This window comes from Pseudophryne corroboree, unplaced genomic scaffold, assembly GCF_028390025.1.
Source record: "Pseudophryne corroboree isolate aPseCor3 unplaced genomic scaffold, aPseCor3.hap2 scaffold_472, whole genome shotgun sequence".
Lineage (NCBI taxonomy): Eukaryota > Metazoa > Chordata > Amphibia > Anura > Myobatrachidae > Pseudophryne > Pseudophryne corroboree.
This window is the reverse complement of record NW_026970084.1, coordinates 223,790-243,921: the sequence shown is the minus strand read 5'-3', so window position 1 is coordinate 243,921 and position 20,132 is coordinate 223,790. Positions and strand designations below refer to the sequence as shown.

Genomic DNA, 20,132 nt, shown 5'->3' with positions numbered 1-20,132 from the left:
GGGGCTCCACTGGTGGAGCCAGGTGCGGTGGGGGCCCATCTCAAGTGCTTCAGCAATCAGTGGGCTTGCTCACAGGTGGATCCCTGGATTCTACAAGTAGTGTCTCAGGGATTCAAGCTGGAATTCGAGACGTCTCCCCCTCGCCGTTTCCTAAAATCTGCCTTGCCAACATCTCCCTTGGACAGGGAGGCTGTGATAGAGGCAAATTCACAAGCTGTATTTGCAGCAGGTGATAGTCAAGGTACCCCTCCTTCAACAAGGAAGGGGTTACTATTCCACAGTGTTTGTGGTACCGAAACTGGACGGTTCGGTGAGACCCATTTTAAATTTTAAATCTTTGAACACGTATATAAAACGGTTCAAGTTCAAGATGGAATCGCTCAGGGCGGTTATCTCAAGCCTGGAGGAAGGGGATTACATGGTATCACTGGACATCAAGGATGCTTACCTGCATGTCCCCATTTACTCTCCTCACCAGGAGTACCTCAGATTTGTGGTACAGGACTGTCATTACCAATTCCAGACGCTGCCGTTTGGTCTGTCCACGGCACTGAGGGTGTTTACCAAGGTAATGGCCGAGATGATGATACTCCTGCGAAAAAAGGGAGTTATAATTATCCCGTACTTGGACGATCTCCTGATAAAGGCGAGGTCCAAGGAACAGTTGTTGATCGGAGTAGCACTTGCTCGGCAGGTGCTACAACAGCACGGCTGGATCCTGAATATTCCAAAGTCGCAGCTGGTTCCTGCAACACGTCTATTGTTCCTGGGGATGGTTCTGGACACAGAACAGAAAAGGGTGTTTCTCCCAGAGGAGAAGGACAAGGAGTTGTCATCGCTAGTCAGAGACCTCCTAAGACCAAAACAGGTGTCGGTGCACCACTGCACGCGAGTCCTGGGAAAGATGGTAGCTTCTTACGAAGCAATTCCGTTCGGAAGGTTCCATGCACGGATCTTTCAGTGGGATCTGTTGGACAAGTGGTCCGGATCGCATCTTCAGATGCATCAGAGGATAACCCTGTCTGCAAGGACCAGGGTGTCTGTACTGTGGTGGCTGCAGAGTGCTCATCTTCTGGAGGGCCGCAGATTCGGCATACAGGACTGGGTCCTGGTAACCACGGCCGCCAGCCTTCGAGGCTGGGGAGCAGTCACACAGGGAAGAAATTTCCAGGGACTATGGTCAAGCCAGGAAATGTCCCTACACATAAATATTCTGGAACTAAGAGCTATTTACAATGCCCTAAGTCAGGCAAGACTCCTGCTTCAAAGTCAGCCAGTACTGATTCAGTCAGACAACATCACGGCGGTCGCCCATGTAAACCGACAAGGCGGCACGAGAAGCAGGATGGCGATGGCAGAAGCCACGAAGATTCTCCGATGGGCGGAAAATCACGTGTTAGCACTGTCGGCAGTGTTTATTCCGGGAGTGGACAACTGGGAAGCAGACTTCCTCAGTAGATACGACCTCCACCCGGGAGAGTGGGGACTTCATCCAGAAGTCTTCCGGCTGATTACAAACCGATGGGAATGGCCACAGGTGGACATGATGGCGTCCCGCCTCAACAAAAAGCTAGAAAACTATTGTGCCAGGTCAAGGGACCCTCAGGCGATAGCGTTGGACGCTCTAGTGACACCGTGGGTGTACCGGTCGGTTTATGTGTTTCCTCCTCTTCCTCTCATACCAAGGGTGCTGAGGATAATAAGAAGGAGAAGAGTAAGAACTATACTCATTATTCCGGATTGGCCAAGAAGAGCTTGGTACCCAGAACTTCAAGAAATGATCTCGGAGGACCCATGGCCTCTACCGCTCAGACAAGACCTGCTGCAGCAGGGGCCTTGTCTGTTCCAAGACTTACCGTGGCTGCATTTGACGGCATGGCTGTTGAACACCGGATCCTGAAGGAAAAGGGCATTCCGGAGGAAGTCATTCCTACGCTGATCAAAGCCAGGAAGGACGTGACCGCAAAACATTATCACCACATATGGCGAAAATATGTTGCTTGGTGTGAGGACAGGAAGGCCCCAACGGAGGAATTTCAACTGGGTCGATTCCTGCACTTCCTACAGTCAGGGGTGAATATGGGCCTCAAATTGGGGTCCATTAAGGTCCAGATTTCGGCTCTGTCGATTTTCTTCCAAAAAGAACTGGCTTCCCTGCCGGAAGTTCAGACTTTTGTTAAAGGAGTGCTGCATATTCAGCCTCCTTTTGTGCCTCCAGTGGCACCTTGGGATCTCAACGTGGTGTTGGATTTCCTTAAATCACATTGGTTTGAGCCACTTAAAACCGTGGAGTTAAAATATCTCACGTCGAAAGTGGTCATGCTATTGGCCCTGGCTTCGGCCAGGCGTGTGTCAGAGTTGGCGGCTTTGTCATGTAAAAGCCCTTATGTGATTTTCCATATGGATAGGGCGGAATTAAGGACTCATCCCCAATTTCTGCCTAAGGTGGTTTCAGCGTTTCATTTGAACCAACCTATTGTGGTGCCTGCGGCTACTCGGAACTTGGAGGATTCCAAGTTGCTGGATGTAGTCAGGGCCCTGAAAATTTATGTTTCCAGAATGGCTGGAGTCAGGAAAACTGACTCGCTGTTTATCCTCTACGCACCAAACAAGATGGGTGCTCCTGCTTCAAAGCAGACTATTGCTCGCTGGATATGTAGCACAATTCAGCTTGCACATTCTGCGGCGGGACTGCCGCATTCTAGATCAGTAAAAGCCCATTCCACGAGGAAGGTGGGCTCTTCTTGGGCGGCTGCCCGAGGGGTCTCTGCTTTACAACTTTGCCGAGCTGCTACTTGGTCGGGGTCAAACACATTTGCAAGATTTTACAAGTTTGACACCCTGGCTGAGGAGGACCTGGAGTTCGCTCATTCGGTGCTGCAGAGTCATCCGCACTCTCCCTTTGATATAATCCCCATGGTCCTTACGGAGTCCCTTGAGGAGGGGTCAAGGAACCCCTAAAGCCAGGTTTCTGAGGAAATTCCCGAAAAAATGCCCTCTTGAGCCTCGGGGCATGAAGATCCTTATCCAGGACCCAAGACCTTTCCTCCGGACCATAGCCTTTCCAGTGAACCAGAAAATACAGCCGATCCCGGGACAATTTGGAATCGAGAACCTTCTCTACCAAGAACTCCTGTTGTCCCTGTACATCCACTGGAGATCTACCCTGAGAGATCTTCCGAGGAAATCTACTGGAAGAAACGTATTGTTTCAACAGGGAACAATGAAACGTATTTCCAATCCTGAGAGATCTTGGTAAACGTAACCGAAAGGCAACTGGGTTGACTCTTTTAATAATAAGAAATGGCCCAATAAATTTGGGTCCCAGTCTAGCTGAGGATTGTCGAAGCCTGATGTTGCGAGTCGACAACCACACCCTATCTCCCACCTTAAAAGTGCAAGGACGTCGGAGCCTGTCAGAAAATTTCTTCTCTCGAAAGGCCGCTTTTCTGAGAGCAAGGTGCACCTTTTTCCAAATGGCTCTGAGATGGGAGGTTAAGGTAAGCGAGGAGACTGAGGAATGATGAAAAAAAGAATTAGCTCTGGGGTGAAAACCAAAAACTGAAAAGAATGGAGACTCTTTAGTGGAGGAATGACAAGAATTATTGTAAGCAAATTCAGCCAACGGAAGAAACTCGGACCAATCATTCTGGAGTTTGGCTGAATACAAGCGCAAATATTGTTTCAATGATTGGTTAACTCGTTCGGTTTGCCCGTTGGATTGTGGGTGGTAACCGGATGTTAACGACAATTTCATCTTCAATGAGGCACAAAAACATTTCCAGAATTGTGCGATGAATTGTGGACCCCGATCAGAAACAATATCAGTAGGCAACCCATGAAGCCTGAATACATGGCGGAGAAACAAAACTGCCAACCCTTGGGCAGAAGGCAATCGGGGAAGAGCAATAAAATGAGCCATTTTACTAAAACGGTCCACTACCACCCATATGACTCGGAATCCGGCTGAAAGGGGAAGGTCAACCACAAAATCCATGGAAATATGAGACCACGGCCTGAGAGGAACATTTAAGGGCATAAGTTGCCCGATGGGCAAGGAACGGGGAACCTTATGCTGTGCACAAACCTGACATGAATAAACAAATTCCTTGACGTCTTTAGAAAGACCAGGCCACCATACTGAGCGAGAGACTAACTCCAATGTCTTAGAGACTCCTGGATGCCCTGAAACTTTGTTATCATGGAATTCCGTTAAAACAGTAACTCTCAAAAACTCAGGGACGTAAAGACGACCAGCAGGAGTAATTCTAGGAGCTTGGTGTTGAAGCTGTTTTAACTGGGTAAATAAATCTTGTGTGAGGCCCGCCCAGATGACCGAAGATGGAAGTATGGGGGTAACAGGATTGTTATTGTGAACCGGAAGAAAGCTATGTGACAGGGCATCAGCCTTAGTATTCTTGGAACCAGGCCTGAAAGTGATTATAAATTTGAAACGCGTAAAAAATAATGCCCAATGTGCCTGCCGGGCATTAAGCCGCTTAGCCGATTCAATGTATTGCAGGTTCTTATGGTCAGTCAATACCGAAATAGTATGTTTTGCTCCCTCCAGCCAATGCCTCCACTCCTCGAAAGCCCATTTTACCGCCAGAAACTCCCGATTACCAACGTCATAGTTGGATTCAGCGGAGGAGAATTTCCTGGACATAAAGGCACAAGGATGTAACTCCAGAGACTCCGGATCCTTTTGAGAAAGGATAGCCCCCACTCCAACCTCCGAGGCATCAACCTCCACCACAAAGGGCAATTCCGGATTAGGATGTCTAAGGACTGGAGCCGAGACAAAGGCTTGTTTCAAGGCCCGGAAGGACAACTCAGCTTCACGCGACCAGTTGGTAGGATCCGCTCCTTTCTTTGTCAGAGCTACAATGGGAGCAACCAGGTCAGAAAAAGAATGAATGAACCTCCTATAATAATTCGCAAACCCTAAAAAACGCTTAATAGCTTTTAAATTGGTGGGTTGCGCCCAACTAAGGATGGCCTGGAGTTTCTTTGGTTCCATGGAAAATCCCTGAGGGGAAATTATGTACCCTAAAAAAGATACTTCCGTGACATGAAACTCAAACTTCTCCAGCTTGGCATATAAATGATTCTCACATAACTTTTGAAGAACCAGACGCACCTGGGTAACATGTTGTTCCATTGATTTAGAAAAAATCAGGATGTCGTCTAAGTAAACGACCACGAATTTCCCTAGGAAGTCACGGAGCACATCGTTAATGAGGTCTTGAAAAACTGCCGGAGCATTGGACAGGCCGAACGGCATCACCAGGTATTCGTAGTGACCCGACTGAGTACTGAAGGCCGTTTTCCACTCATCTCCAGATTTAATTCGGATGAGGTTGTACGCTCCTCTAAGGTCAATTTTAGAAAAAATCACAGCAGAACGTAACTGATCAAAGAGTACAGAAATCAACGGCAAAGGATAGGTGTTTTTAACTGAGATCTTATTCAGGGCTCTAAAATCAATGCAAGGTCTAAGCGAGCCATCCTTTTTCTCCACAAAGAAGAAGCCTGCACTTAAAGGAGATTTTGATGGTCTAATAAATCCTTTCTCAAGGCTCTCCTTTACATAATCATTCATAGCCGCAGTTTCTGGCCCGGATAATGCATATAATCTTCCCTTTGGCAATGCGGCACCAGGAATTAACTCAATAGCACAATCATAAGGCCGATGGGGAGGCAGAATGTCCGCATTGCCTTTGGAGAAAACATCAGCAAACTCCTGGTATTCCACCGGAATGAGTTCTGGAATGATAGCTGCTACTCTGACTGGAAACGTGATACATTCCTTATCACAAAAAGTACCCCAATGTGAAATCTCCCCCGACCGCCAATCAATGGTGGGATTATGAAAGGCCAGCCAAGGGTGACCCAGAACAACTGGAACTGCTGGGCAATGTGTAAGAAAGAACTCGATTTTCTCGGAATGTAGAGCTCCTACTGTAAGTAGTACAGGGGGTGTACGGAGAGAAATAATCCCATTAGACAGCGGACTCCCATCTAAGCCATGCATGGTGACACACCTACCCAAAGGTAACTGAGGAATGCCTAAGGCCTTAGCCCAAGTTAAATCCATAAAGTTTCCTGCAGCTCCACTGTCGACAAAAGCCGACACCGAAGAACTGAGGCTGCCAAAGGAAACTTTAACTGGGACTAAAAGGGAGTTATTCGAGGAGATAAGCTGCAGACCTAGGTGAACCCCCTCACAATTCACCTGGTCAAAGCGTTTCCCGACTTGTTCGGACAATTACGAGCAAAATGTCCCTTACCCCCACAGTACAGACAAAGACCAGAATTTTGCCTTCTGGCTCTTTCTTCAGGAGACAGCCGGGAGAGATCCATCTGCATGGTCTCCTCTACGTCTTCAGGAATGGAATATACACACGGACTTGACCTTACAGGTGCTCCTTTTTCAGCCCTCCGCTCTCTGAGACGACGATCAATCTTAATAGAAAGCTCCATGATTTTATCGAGAGTCTCAGGAGCGGGGTACTGAAGGAGACTGTCTTTTATAGACTCTGATAAGCCGAGGCGAAACTGACTGCGCAGGGCTGGGTCATTCCAGCCACAGTCGTTCGACCAACGGCGAAACTCTGTACAATAAACCTCTGCAGGATTTCTACCCTGTCTGAGAGCGCGCAACTGACTTTCAGCGGACGCCTCTCTATCAGGGTCATCATACAAGAGCCCTAAAGACTCAAAAAAAGCGTCAACTGACAACAATGCCGGATCCTCTGCTCTTAAACCAAATGCCCAGGTCTGAGGATCCCCCTGGAGCAAAGAAATAATAAACCCGACCCGCTGAGATTCAGTACCCGAGGAAGACGGTCTTAAACGAAAATAAAGTTTACAGGATTCTTTAAAATTAAAAAACTCTTTTCTATCACCAGAAAAACGGTCAGGCAAATGCATCTTTGGTTCAGGGACTACCCTTGGGGAAGCTCGCAAAAGATCTTCCTGCGACTTCACCCGAAGAGAAAGATCCTGAACCATCTGAGTAAGTTCTTGAATCTGGCTGACTAAGAGCTGACCAGGATTTGGCCCTAAACCTGTTGGATTCATGAGGCCGATAAACTCTCACAAAACTGAATGAGAAAAAATTAAACCCCGTTTAATTTTAAGTTTTGGTATGGCCGGTAATAATGTTATGATTCCAGCACTCTGGTCAGAGAAGATCTTATGGCAAGGACTGGAGCACTGGAACGGAATGCTGGGGAAGGGAGCAGGACAGGAAAATAGCCCCTGGCGCCCTAACTCTGTTGTCTCACCCGTGTTGTCAGAAATCCCCTGCGAGACTATGGTTTCTTGAGCCCTTGGCAGCCGCGTTTGAAGGGCGGATTATGTCTGCCCAACTTCGATGCCCCCCGGTCTTAATGAGAGACAAAGGGAAACCCGAGACAGGGTGATAACAAGAGGCCCTCTAACTAAACAACCAGGCCCGGGGCTAAGCAAACTCAAAACTATAATATGTGCGGAGAAACCGCCAGGAAAAAGGACAACCAAAATATCCACTTGTCCAATTCTCCTAACCGGCACCGCCAAGTACCAGAGAGGACTTGTGGAAGCGGAACCCTCCGCAAATGCTCCAAACACAAAATATAAAAGGTAAAGCGGCTGAGCCGCAACACACGGCAGAGCCGCAACTCACGAACACCACTGGATATAAAACGGTGATCAGTCAGGACTCCAGGGAACCAAACGACCTCTTGGGATGAGATGACAACTCCCGAATACCGGACTTCTGCGGACTGGAATGACCGGATACAGCAGGACTGGAAACAGACTCTCAGCAAACAAAGGCAGCATGCAGGAAGCTATTACCGGCGTCTGTGAGAAGCCCTGGGAGTGTATTTAACAAGGAGTCCTCCAATCAGCTGCTAAAGGCTGATTAGAATAAATGCCGTGCAGCTGCCTTGCTGCACGGCCAGAGAGCAGGTGAATATCTTAATTTCCTAAAGCCTAGCAACGGGGAACGCGGTCCGCCAGTGGCGTCCCCGTTGCTAGGGTCTGTGCGGCTCAGCGCGCCCGTCGTCTAGCGTTGCTAGGGAGCCGGTGGCTGTACGTGCACGGCGTCTCTAGTTGCTAGGCGCCGGGCCGCGCAGACCATCAAGCGGACCCCGGCGCCTAACAGTATGACTCCCAAAAACAACAACCGCGTCATTGGGACCAACTGCGATTTTGGCAAGTTTAGGAGCCAACCATGTTGTTGAAGAACTGTCAGGGAGAGTGCAATGTTTTGCACCAACTGGTCCCTGGATCTCGCCTTTATCAGGAGATCATCCAAGTACGGGATAATTGTGACTCCTTGCTTGCGAAGGAGAACCATAATTTCCGCCATCACCCTGGTGAAAATCCTCGGAGCCGTGGACAGACCAAACGGCAATGTCTGAAATTGGTAATGACAATCCTGAATTGCAAACCTTAGGTAGCTTGAGGCAGTGGATAAATGGGAACATGTAAGTAGGCATCCTTTATGTCTACCAAAACCATGAAATCTCCGTCCTCCGGACTGGAGATCACTGCCCTGAGAAATTCCATCTTGAAATTGAATTTCTTTAGGAAGAAATTGAGGGATTTCAGATTTAAGATTGGTCTGACTGAGCCGTCCGGCTTCGGGACCACGAAGAGGCTTGAATAAAAACCTTCTCCCTGCTGACTAAGGCCAATTTGAACAATCCGTGAGGGGGAACGTCTTGAAACCCCAGTTTGTACCCTTGGGACACTATTTGTAAAACCCACGAGTCCAGGTCCGAATGAATCCAGAACTGACTGAAGAGTTTTAGACGTGCCCCCACTGGTGTGGGCTCCTGCAAGAAAGCCCCAGTGTCATGCAGTGGATTTGGCAGAAGCAGAGGACAATCTCTGGTCCTGCGATCTTGAAGAGGCTACAGACCTCTTCCTTTTCCTTCCTCTACCTGCAAAGAAAGGGGAATCTTAACTTCTTGCATATCTATTGGGCCAAAATGACTGCGGTAGATAATGATGCGTCTTCATCCGTTGAGAGGGAACATAGGGCAAGAAGGTTGACTTACCATTGAAATGAGGATGCATCTTGCTGCCTTTCCAATGAAGCAAGTTTAATTTAGTAATAGGTGAAAAACCATCCTTACAAAGGTGTTAATCAGAGACTTGGATTTGTGGACACTTTTCAGAGAACAAATTTGTTAGCATAAAAATAAAGCCAGAAAATGAAGAGCTGTTTAATCACTCAATTGGATTTTTCTGCCAGCATATTTTTTTTCTCTGCAACCCACTGCTAAATTGTGCTTCCTAGCTGTTTTTATAAAATCACTGAATCAAATCTAACTCTGATTACATCAGAGAAGGCCAGGTACCCTACACCATAACAGGGGGTTTGAAATTTTGACTTGTCTACTTAAAGATCACCAAAATCTGATAACAAGGTCAATTAGGTCCCTGGGTGGGATTGAACCACCAACCTTATGGTTAATAGCCGTACATACTAACTGATTGCGCCACAGAGACACTTTGCAAAAGTCCATACTGACAAAGGCTAATAAGCATTCATCTAAAATGTTTCCTAGAAAAACTTTAAAAAGTCAATAATCTGGAGAGTTTTTGTAAGATGTTTCTTCCATCAACCAACGAAGAAACACATTGGTACTTTCCCATGATGAGTGAGTGCTTCAGGATCTCTTGCACTTACATGTGCAGCAGAGTACTGCAATGGAAGCATGCTGGGCCCATAACCCAGAGGTATGCAGATTGAAACTATCCTCTGCTATATGCATTTTTTTTTTGTTAATTACAGTAATCCAAAACTGGAATTGATATTTTGTCTCTTTTATTTTTACTTAAAGTACAATAACTTTTACCATTTTAATTTGTTTTAATAGTATATTGACAGTATTGTTTTCTTTCAAAAATCCACTTCATTTTCTTTACCCTATTATTAAAATGGTAATTGACAAAAACAAACTACATTGTCACCAGAAGAGCAATACAAAATATACAAGTGATATATTAAAATCATCTTTCCAGCTTGAATTTCAATGATGCATTGGGGCAACGATTTTGTGAGAAACATCTTCACCCTTAAATATTTTCTTAATTCCTTACCTGTGTGCTAATTAGATATCACCTTGTTTTCACATTAAACAGACTTCCACATGAGAAAGCAGCAAGGATGCAGTGGCGTTAATGTTTCCTGGTGTCAACCTGTATTATTTCAGTAGACATTGAAATGAGGATGCATCTTGCTGCCTTTCCAATTAAGCAAGTTTAATTTAGTAATAGGTGAAAAACCATCCCTACAAAGGTGTTAATCAGTGACTTGGCTTTGTGGACACTTTTCAGAGAACAAATTTGTTAGCATAAAAATAAAGCCAGAAAATGAAGAGCTGTTTAATCACTCAATTGGATTTTTCTGCCAGCATTTTTCTTTTTCTCTGCAACCCACTGCTAAATTGTACTTCCTATCTGTTTTTTTATAAAATCACTTAATCAAATCTAACTCTGATTACATCAGAGAAGGCCAGGTACCCTACACCATAAGAGGGGGTTTGAAACTTTGACTTGTCTACTTAAAGATCACCAAAATCTGATAACAAGGTCAATTACGTCCCTGGGTGGGATTGAACCACCAACCTTTTGGTTAATAACCGAACACACTAACCGATTGCGCCACAGAGACACTTTGCAAAAAGCACATACTGACAAAGGCTAATAAGCATTCATCTAGAACGTTTCCTAGAAAAACTTTAAAAAGTCAATAATCTGGAGAGTTTTTGTAAGATGTTTCTTAAATCAACCAACGAAGAAACATATTGGTACTTTCCCATGATGAGTGAGTGCTTCAGGATCTCTTGCACTTACATGTGCAGCAGAGTACAGCAATGGAAGCATGCTGGGCCTATAACCCAGAGGTAGGCAGATTGAAACTATCCTCTGCTATATGCATTTTTTTTGTTAATTAAAGTAATCCAAAACTGGGATTGATATTTTAGCTCTTTTATTTTTACTTAAAGTACAATAACTTTTACCATTTTAATTTGTTTTAATAGTATATTGACAGTATTGTTTTCTTTCAAAAACCCACTTAATTTTCTTTACCCTATTATTAAAATGGTAATTGACAAAAACAAACTACATTGTCACCAGAAGAGCAATACAAAATGTACAAGTGATATATTAAAATCATCTTTCCAGCTTGAATTTCAATGATGCATTGGGGCAACGATTTTGTGAGAAACATCTTCACCCTTAAATATTTTCTTAATTCCTTACCTGTGTGCTAATTAGATATCACCTTGTTTTCACATTAAACAGACTTCCACATGAGAAAGCAGCAAGGATGCAGTGGCGTTAATGTTTCCTGGTGTCAACCTGTATTATTTCAGTAGACATTGAAATGAGGATGCATCTTGCTGCCTTTCCAATGAAGCAAGTTTAATTTAGTAATAGGTGAAAAACCATCCCTACAAAGGTGTTAATCAGAGACTTGGCTTTGTGGACACTTTTCAGAGAACAAATTTGTTAGCATAAAAATAAAGCCAGAAAATGAAGAGCTGTTTAATCACTCAATAGGATTTTTCTGCCAGCATTTTTCTTTTTCTCTGCAACCCACTGCTAAATTGTACTTCCTATCTGTTTTTTTTATAAAATCACGTAATCAAATCTAACTCTGATTACATCAGAGAAGGCCAGGTACCCTACACCATAAGAGGGGGTTTGAAATTTTGACTTGTCTACTTAAAGATCACCAAAATCTGATAACAAGGTCAATTACGTCCCTGGGTGGGATTGAACCACCAACCTTTTGGTTAATAGCCGAACACACTAACCAATTGCGCCACAGAGACACTTTGCAAAAAGTACGTACTGACAAAGGCTAATAAGCATTCATCTAAAACGTTTCCTAGAAAAACTTTAAAAAGTCAATAATCTGGAGAGTTTTTGTAAGAATTTTCTTAAATCAACCAACGAAGAAACACATTGGTACTTTCCCATGATGAGTGAGTGCTTCAGGATCTCTTGCACTTACATGTGCAGCAGAGTACTGCAATGGAAGCATGCTGGGCCCATAACCCAGAGGTAGGCAGATTGAAACTATCCTCTGCTATATGCATTTTTTTTTGTTAATTAAAGTAATCCAAAACTGGGATTGATATTTTAGCTCTTTTATTTTTACTTAAAGTACAATAACTTTTACCATTTTAATTTGTTTTAATAGTATATTGACAGTATTGTTTTCTTTCAAAAATCCACTTAATTTTCTTTACCCTATTATTAAAATGGTAATTGACAAAAACAAACTACATTGTCACCAGAAGAGCAATACAAAATGTACAAGTGATATATTAAAATCATCTTTCCAGCTTGAATTTCAATGATGCATTGGGGCAACGATTTTGTGAGAAACATCTTCACCCTTAAATAAAGATTTTCTTAATTCCTTACCTGTGTGCTAATTAGATATCACCTTGTTTTCACATTAAACAGACTTCCACATGAGAAAGCAGCAAGGATGCAGTGGCGTTAATGTTTCCTGGTGTCAACCCGTATTATTTCAGTAGACATTGAAATGAGGATGCATCTTGCTGCCTTTCCAATGAAGCAAGTTTAATTTAGTAATAGGTGAAAAACCATCCCTACAAAGGTGTTAATCAGAGACTTGGCTTTGTGGACACTTTTCAGAGAACAAATTTGTTAGCATAAAAATAAAGCCAGAAAATGAAGAGCTGTTTAATCACTCAATTGGATTTTTCTGCCAGCATATTTTTTTTTCTGCAACCCACTGCTAAATTGTGCTTCCTAGCTGTTTTTTATAAAATCACTTAATCAAATCTAACTCTGATTACATCAGAGAAGGCCAGGTAACCTACATCATAAGAGGAAGGTTGAAATTTTGACTTGTCTACTTAAAGATCACCAAAACCTGATAACAAGGTCAATTACGTCCCTGGGTGGGATTGAACCACCAACCTTTTGGTTAGTAGCCAAACACACTAACTGATTGCGCCACAGAGACACTTTGCAAAAGTGCTTACTGACAAAGGCTAATAAGCATTCATCTAGAACGTTTCCTAGAAAAACTTTAAAAAGTCAATAATCTGGAGAGTTTTTGTAAGATATTTCTTAGATCAACCAACGAAGAAACACCTTGGTACTTTCCCATGATGAGTGAGTGCTTCAGGATCTCTTGCACTTACATGTGCAGCAGAGTACTGCAATGGAAGCATGCTGGGCCCATAACCCAGAGGTAGGCAGATTGCAACTATCCTGTGCTATATGCATTTTTTTTTTAATTAAAGTAATCCAAAACTGGGATTGATATTTTAGCTCTTTTATTTTTGCTTAAAGTACAATAACTTTTACCATTTTAATTTGTTTTAATAGTATATTGACAGTATTGTTTTCTTTCAAAAATCCACTTAATTTTCTTTACCCTATTATTAAAATGGTAATTGACAAAAACAAACTACATTGTCACCAGAAGAGCAATACAACATGTACAAGTGATATATTAAAATCATCTTTCCAGCTTGAATTTCAATGATGCATTGGGGCAACGATTTTGTGAGAAACATCTTCACCCTTAAATATTTTCTTAATTCCTTACCTGTGTGCTAATTAGATATCACCTTGTTTTCACATTAAACAGACTTCCACATGAGAAAGCAGCAAGGATGCAGTGGCGTTAATGTTTCCTGGTGTCAACCTGTATTATTTCAGTAGACATTGAAATGAGGATGCATCTTGCTGCCTTTCCAATGAAGCAAGTTTAATTTAGTAATAGGTGAAAAACCATCCCTACAAAGGTGTTAATCAGAGACTTGGCTTTGTGGACCCTTTTCAGAGAACAAATTTGTTAGCATAAAAATAAAGCCAGAAAATGAAGAGCTGTTTAATCACTCAATTGGATTTTTCTGCCAGCATTTTTCTTTTTCTCTGCAACCCACTGCTAAATTGTACTTCCTATCTGTTTTTTTATAAAATCACTTAATCAAATCTAACTCTGATTACATCAGAGAAGGCCAGGTACCCTACACCATAAGAGGGGGTTTGAAATTTTGACTTGTCTACTTAAAGATCACCAAAATCTGATAACAAGGTCAATTGCGTCCCTGCTTGGGATTGAACCACAAACCTTTTGGTTAATAGCCAAACACACTAACCGATTGCGCCACGGAGACACTTTGCAAAATGTACATACTGACAAAGGCTAATAAGCATTCATCTAGAACGTTTCCTAGAAAAACTTTCAAAAGTCAATAATCTGGAGAGTTTTTGTAAGAATTTTCTTAAATCAACCAATGAAGAAACACATTGGTACTTTCCCATGATGAGTGAGTGCTTCAGGATCTCTTGCACTTACATGTGCAGCAGAGTACTGCAATGGAAGCATGCTGGGCCTATAACCCAGAGGTAGGCAGATTGAAACTATCCTCTGCTATATGCATTTTTTTTGTTAATTAAAGTAATCCAAAACTGGGATTGATATTTTAGCTCTTTTATTTTTACTTAAAGTACAATAACTTTTACCATTTTAATTTGTTTTAATAGTATATTGACAGTATTGTTTTCTTTCAAAAATCCACTTAATAGTATCTCACCTGGCAGGTAAGTATGAGTTGGGCTAGAGCTGGGGAGGGTCGCTGCTCGGGCACCCCCCTGTCAAGTGAAGGAGATCCAACTGAGGCAGCACAAAGGAACTCTTGAAAGAAGAACAAGGCTAGAGGAAGATCTGAGACAAAGAAATCTGACTTTTACCAGAGCTGACCAGAGGAAAGCACAAACACAGTCCCCCACTACCACAAATAATGCAGTCGAGTTTCCCACATTTGGGGAAATCACAGGGGTCAGCATACCCAGAATGCAATGAATGAACCTCACCCTGGGAGAACAATCTTCATGACCATGGTATCTCCTGTGCAAAATAAGTATGATTTGAGATAGGGCTGGGGAGGGCCGCTGCTCAGGCACATCTCTGTCAAGTAAAGGAGATTCAACTGAGGCAGCACAAGGGAACTCTCATCTGGGGACAACAACTGCAGGGAAAACACATATTTTCAGATGAACATGGGAGGGCAGAAGGCTGCCTAATACTGAAGCACCCCCAAACAACAAACCAAATGCAACAACTAGTGCAAGCATTCCTGGGGGAAGGTCTGCAGAAGACGGATTTGCATACGGTGATGTCATCCAAGCAGTGGGCCAAAGTTGGCTGGAACCCCCGTCTGCATATGAAAAGAGAAAAGGGGTATGCAGGGCATGGCGGCCTTTTGCGGCGCTTGGATGACCCCTAGTTCGCATTAAACACCCCCACCCTCCTTCAGTGTGGGGCTCATGTTGGCTATGCCCCAGCCCCTGAAGCATTCAAGCTGATTTCTTGCAGCAGCTGGGCACTGTAACAGCTCCAGAGCTGCTCTGTAAGGCAAGTAAAAGGGTGTGGGCCCTGCAGCACTACCTGTAGTTCGCATTGTGCGTTGCAAGGCACAAATTAAGCATACGGGAGAAGTCAGGATAGTGCGCAAGGGCATAGAAGGGAGCGGCTCAAGAAAAGAGAAGTGGAAACAGACAGCAAACTAGGCTGGAGAGAGACCTGAGACAAAGAGATCTCAATTATACGAGAGCCGACCAGGGGAAACACAAATTATGCAGTCAACTTTCAGACATTTGGGGAAATCACAGTAGCAGCACACCGAGAGTGCAATGGGTGAGCCTTGCCCTGGGAGAAGCAACTTCATGATCATAGTATCTCACCTGGCATTTAAGTAGGAGTTGGGCTAGAGCTGGGGAGGGTCGCTGCTCGGGCACCCCCCTGTCAAGTGAAGGAGATCCAACTGAGGCAGCACAAGGGAACTCTCGAAAGAAGAACAAGGCTAGAGGAAAATCTGAGACAAAGAAATCTGACTTTTACCAGAGCTGACCAGAGGAAAGCACAAACACAGTCCCCCACTACCACAAATAATGCAGTCGAGTTTCCCTCATTTGGGGAAATCACAGGGGTCAGCATACCCAGAATGCAATGAATGAACCTCACCCTGGGAGAACAATCTTCATGACCATGGTATCTCCTATGCAAAATAAGTATGATTTGGGATAGGGCTGGGGAGGGCCGCTGCTCAGGCACATCTCTGTCAAGTAAAGAAGATTCAACTGAGGCAACACAAGGGAACTCTCATCTGGGGACAACAACTCCAGGGAGAACACATATTTTCAGATGAACATGGGAGGGCAGAAGGCTGCCTAATACTGAAGCACCCCCAAACAACAAACCAAATGCAACAACTAGTGCAAGCATTCCTGGGGGAAGGCCTGCAGCAGATGGATTTGCATATGGTGATGTCATCCAAGCAGTGTGTCAAAGTTGGCTTCAACCCTCGTCTGCATATGAAAAGAGAAAAGGGGCGTGCAGGGCATGGCGGCCTTTTGCGGCGCTTGGATGACCCCTAGTTCGCATTAAACATCTCCACCCTCCTTCGGTGTGGGGCTCATGTTGGCTATGCCCCAGCCCCTGAAGCATTCAAGCTGATTTCTTGCAGCAGCTGGGCACTGTAACAGCTCCAGAGCTGCTCTGTAAGGCGAGTAAAAGGGTGTGGGCCCTGCAGCACTACCTGTAGTTCGCATTGTGCGTTGGAAGGCACAAATTAAGCAGACAGGAGAAGTCAGGATAGTGCGCAAGGGCATAGAAGGGAGCGGCTCAAGAAAAGAGAAGTGGAAACAGACAGCAAACTAGTCTGGAGAGAGACCTGAGACAAAGAGATCTGAATTATACGAGAGCCGACCAGGGGAAACACAAATTATGCAGTCAAGTTTCCCACATTTGGGGAAATCGCAGGAGCAGCACACCCAGAGTGCAATGGGTGAGCCTTGCCCTGGGAGAAGCACCTTCCTGATCATAGTATCTCACCTGGCAGGTAAGTAGGAGATGGGCTACAGCTGGGGAGGGTTGCTGCTCGGGCACCCCCCTGTCAAGTGAAGGAGATCCAACTGAGGCAGCACAAGGGAACTCTCGAATGAAGAACAAGGCTAGAGGAAGATCTGAGACAAAGAAATCTGACTTTTACCAGAGCTGACCAGAGGAAAGAACAAACACAGTCCCCCACTACCACAAATAATGCAGTCGAGTTTCCCACATTTGGGGAAATCACAGGGGTCAGCATTCCCAGAATGCAATGAATGAACCTCACCCTGGGAGAGCAATCTTCATGACCATGGTATCTCCTATGCAAAATAAGTATGTTTTTGGATAGGGCTGGGGAGGGCCGCTGCTCAGGCACATCTCAGTCAAGTAAAGGAGATTCAATTGAGGCAGCACAAGGGAACTCTCATCTGGGGACAACAACTGCAGGGAGAACACATATTTTCAGATGAACATGGGAGGGCAGAAGGCTGCCTAATACTGAAGCACCCCCAAACAACAAACCAAAAGCAACAACTAGTAGAAGCATTCCTGGGGGAAGGTCTGCAGAAGACGGATTTGCATACGGTGATGTCATCCAAGCAGTGGGCCAAAATTGGCTGGAACCCTCATCTGCATATGAAAAGAGAAAAGGGGTATGCAGGGCATGGCGGCCTTTTGCGGCGCTTGGATGATCCCTAGTTCGCATTAAACACCCCCACCCTCCTTCGGTGTGGGGCTCATGTTGGCCATGCCCCAGCCCCTGAAGCATTCAAGCTGATTTCTTGCAGCAGCTGGGCACTGTAACAGCTCCAGAGCTTCTCTGTAAGGCAAGTAAAAGGGTGTGGGCCCTGCAGCACTACCTGTAGTTTGCATTGTGCATTGTAAGACACAAAGTAAGCAGACGGGAGGAGAAGTCATTATAGTGCACAAGGGTATTGAAGGGAGGGGCTCAAGAAAAAAGAAGTGGAAACAGACAGCAAACTAGGCTGGAGAGAGACCTGAGACAAAGAGATCTGAATTATATGAGAGCCGACCAGGGGAAACACAAATTATGCAGTCAAGTTTTCCACATTTGGGGAAATCGTAGGGGCAGCACACCCAGAGTGCAATGGGTGAGCCTTGCCCCGGGAGAAGCACCTTCCTGATCATAGTATCTCACCTGGCAGGTAAGTAGGAGTTGGGCTAGAGCTGGGGAGGGTCGCTGCTCGGGCACCCCCCTGTCAAGTGAAGGAGATCCAACTGAGGCAGCACAAGGGAACTCTCGAAAGAAGAACAAGGCTAGAGGAATATCTGAGACAAAGAAATCTGACTTTTACCAGAGCTGACCAGAGGAAAGCACAAACACAGTCCCCCACTACCACAAATAATGCAGTCGAGTTTCCCACAATTGGGGAAATCACAGGGGTCAGCATACCCAGAATGCAATGAATGAACCTCACCCTGGGAGAACAATCTTCATGACCATGGCATCTCCTATGCAAAATAGGTATGATTTGGGATAGGGCTGGGGAGGGCCGCTGCTCAGGCACATCTCTGTCAAGTAAAGGAGATTCAACTGAGGCAGCACAAGGGAACTCTCATCTGGGGACAACAACTGCAGGGAGAACACATATTTTCAGATGAACATGGGAGGGCAGAAGGCTGCCTAATACTGAAGCACCCCCAAACAACAAACCAAATGCAACAACTAGTGCAAGCATTCCTGGGGGAATGCCTGCAGCAGATGGATTTGCATATGGTGATGTCATCCAAGCAGTGAGTCAAAGTTGGCTTCAACCCTCGTCTGCATATGAAAAGAGAAAAGGGGCATGCAGGGCATGGCGGCCTTTTGCGGCGCTTGGATGACCCCTAGTTCGCATTAAACACCTCCACCCTCCTTCGGTGTGGGGCTCATGTTGGCTATGCCCCAGCCCCTGAAGCATTCAAGCTGATTTCTTGCAGCAGCTGGGCACTGTAACAGCTCCAGAGCTGCTCTGTAAGGCAAGTAAAAGGGTGTGGGCCCTGCAGCACTACCTGTAGTTTGCATTGTGCGTTGGAAGGCACAAATTAAGCAGGCGGGAGAAGTCAGGATAGTGCGCAAGGGCATAGAAGGGAGCGGCTCAAGAAAAGAGAAGTGGAAACAGACAGCAAACTAGGCTGGAGAGAGACCTGAGACAAAGAGATCTGAATTATATGAGAGCCGACCAGGGGAAACACAAATTATGCAGTCAAGTTTCCCACATTTGGGGAAATCGCAGGAGCAGCACACCCAGAGTGAAATGGGTGAGCCTTGCCCTGGGAGAAGCACCTTCATGATCACAGTATCTCACCTAGCAGGTAAGTAGGAGTTGGGCTAGAGCTGGGGAGGGTCGCTGCTCGGGCACCCCCCTGTCAAGTGAAGGAGATACAACTGAGGCAGCACAAGGAAACTCTCGAAAGAAGAACAAGGCTAGAGGAAGATCTGAGACAAATAAATCTGACTTTTACCAGAGCTGACCAGAGGAAAGAACAAACACAGTCCCCCACTACCACAAATAATGCAGTCGAGTTTCCCACATTTGGGGAAATCATAGGGGTCAGCATACCCAGAATGCAATGAATGAACCTCACCCTGGGAGAACAATCTTCATGACCATGGTATCTCCTATGCAAAATAAGTATGATTTGGGATAGGGCTGGGGAGGGCCGCTGCTCAGGCACATCTCTGTCAAGTAAAGGAGATTCAACTGAGGCAGCACAAGGGAACTCTCATCTGGGGACAACAACTGCAGGGAGAACACATATTTTCAGATGAACATGGGAGGGCAGAAGGCTGCCTAATACTGAAGCACCCCCAAACAACAAACCAAATGCAACAACTAGTGCAAGCATTCCTGGGGGAAGGCCTGCAGCAGATGGATTTGCATATGGTGATGTCATCCAAGCAGTGGGTCAAAGTTGGCTTCAACCCTCGTCTGCATATGAAAAGAGAAAAGGGGCGTGCAGGGCATGGCGGCCTTTTGCGGCGCTTGGATGACCCCTAGTTCACATTAAACACCTCCACCCTCCTTCGGTGTGGGGCTCATGTTGGCTATGCCCCAGCCCCTGAAGCATTCAAGCTGATTTCTTGCAGAAGCTGGGCTCTGTAACAGCTCCAGAGCTGCTCTGTAAGGCAAATAAAAGGTTGTGGGACCTGCAGCACTACCTGTAGTTCGCATTGTGCGTTGCAAGGCACAAAGTAAGCAGACGGGAGAAGTCAGTATAGTGCGCAAGGGCATAAAAG

At 45.2% G+C, this 20,132-nt stretch overlaps 7 non-coding genes and 2 pseudogenes across 7 annotated transcripts; all 9 read right to left on the bottom strand.

Moving 5' to 3' along the window:
* Positions 1 to 12,938: 12,938 nt before the first annotated feature.
* On the bottom strand, positions 12,939 to 13,012 carry TRNAS-ACU (transfer RNA serine (anticodon ACU)). Its single transcript has one exon. It is a non-coding gene; the product is annotated as a tRNA-Ser (tRNA).
* A 1,752-nt stretch (positions 13,013 to 14,764) lies between these two features.
* LOC135028023 (U1 spliceosomal RNA) lies at positions 14,765 to 14,928 on the bottom strand. The gene has a single exon (XR_010224389.1). It is a non-coding gene; the product is annotated as a U1 spliceosomal RNA (small nuclear RNA).
* A 986-nt stretch (positions 14,929 to 15,914) lies between these two features.
* On the bottom strand, positions 15,915 to 16,078 carry LOC135028028 (U1 spliceosomal RNA). Its single transcript, XR_010224394.1, has one exon. It is a non-coding gene; the product is annotated as a U1 spliceosomal RNA (small nuclear RNA).
* A 671-nt stretch (positions 16,079 to 16,749) lies between these two features.
* Positions 16,750 to 16,912, bottom strand: LOC135027974 (U1 spliceosomal RNA). The gene has a single exon (XR_010224353.1). It is a non-coding gene; the product is annotated as a U1 spliceosomal RNA (small nuclear RNA).
* A 152-nt stretch (positions 16,913 to 17,064) lies between these two features.
* On the bottom strand, positions 17,065 to 17,228 carry LOC135027960 (U1 spliceosomal RNA). Its single transcript, XR_010224340.1, has one exon. It is a non-coding gene; the product is annotated as a U1 spliceosomal RNA (small nuclear RNA).
* Positions 17,229 to 17,923: 695 nt separating this feature from the next.
* On the bottom strand, positions 17,924 to 18,065 carry LOC135027988 (U1 spliceosomal RNA; annotated as a pseudogene).
* A 152-nt stretch (positions 18,066 to 18,217) lies between these two features.
* Positions 18,218 to 18,381, bottom strand: LOC135027959 (U1 spliceosomal RNA). Its single transcript, XR_010224339.1, has one exon. It is a non-coding gene; the product is annotated as a U1 spliceosomal RNA (small nuclear RNA).
* A 692-nt stretch (positions 18,382 to 19,073) lies between these two features.
* LOC135028003 (U1 spliceosomal RNA) lies at positions 19,074 to 19,215 on the bottom strand (annotated as a pseudogene).
* A 152-nt stretch (positions 19,216 to 19,367) lies between these two features.
* Positions 19,368 to 19,531, bottom strand: LOC135028035 (U1 spliceosomal RNA). The gene has a single exon (XR_010224401.1). It is a non-coding gene; the product is annotated as a U1 spliceosomal RNA (small nuclear RNA).
* Positions 19,532 to 20,132: the final 601 nt, after the last annotated feature.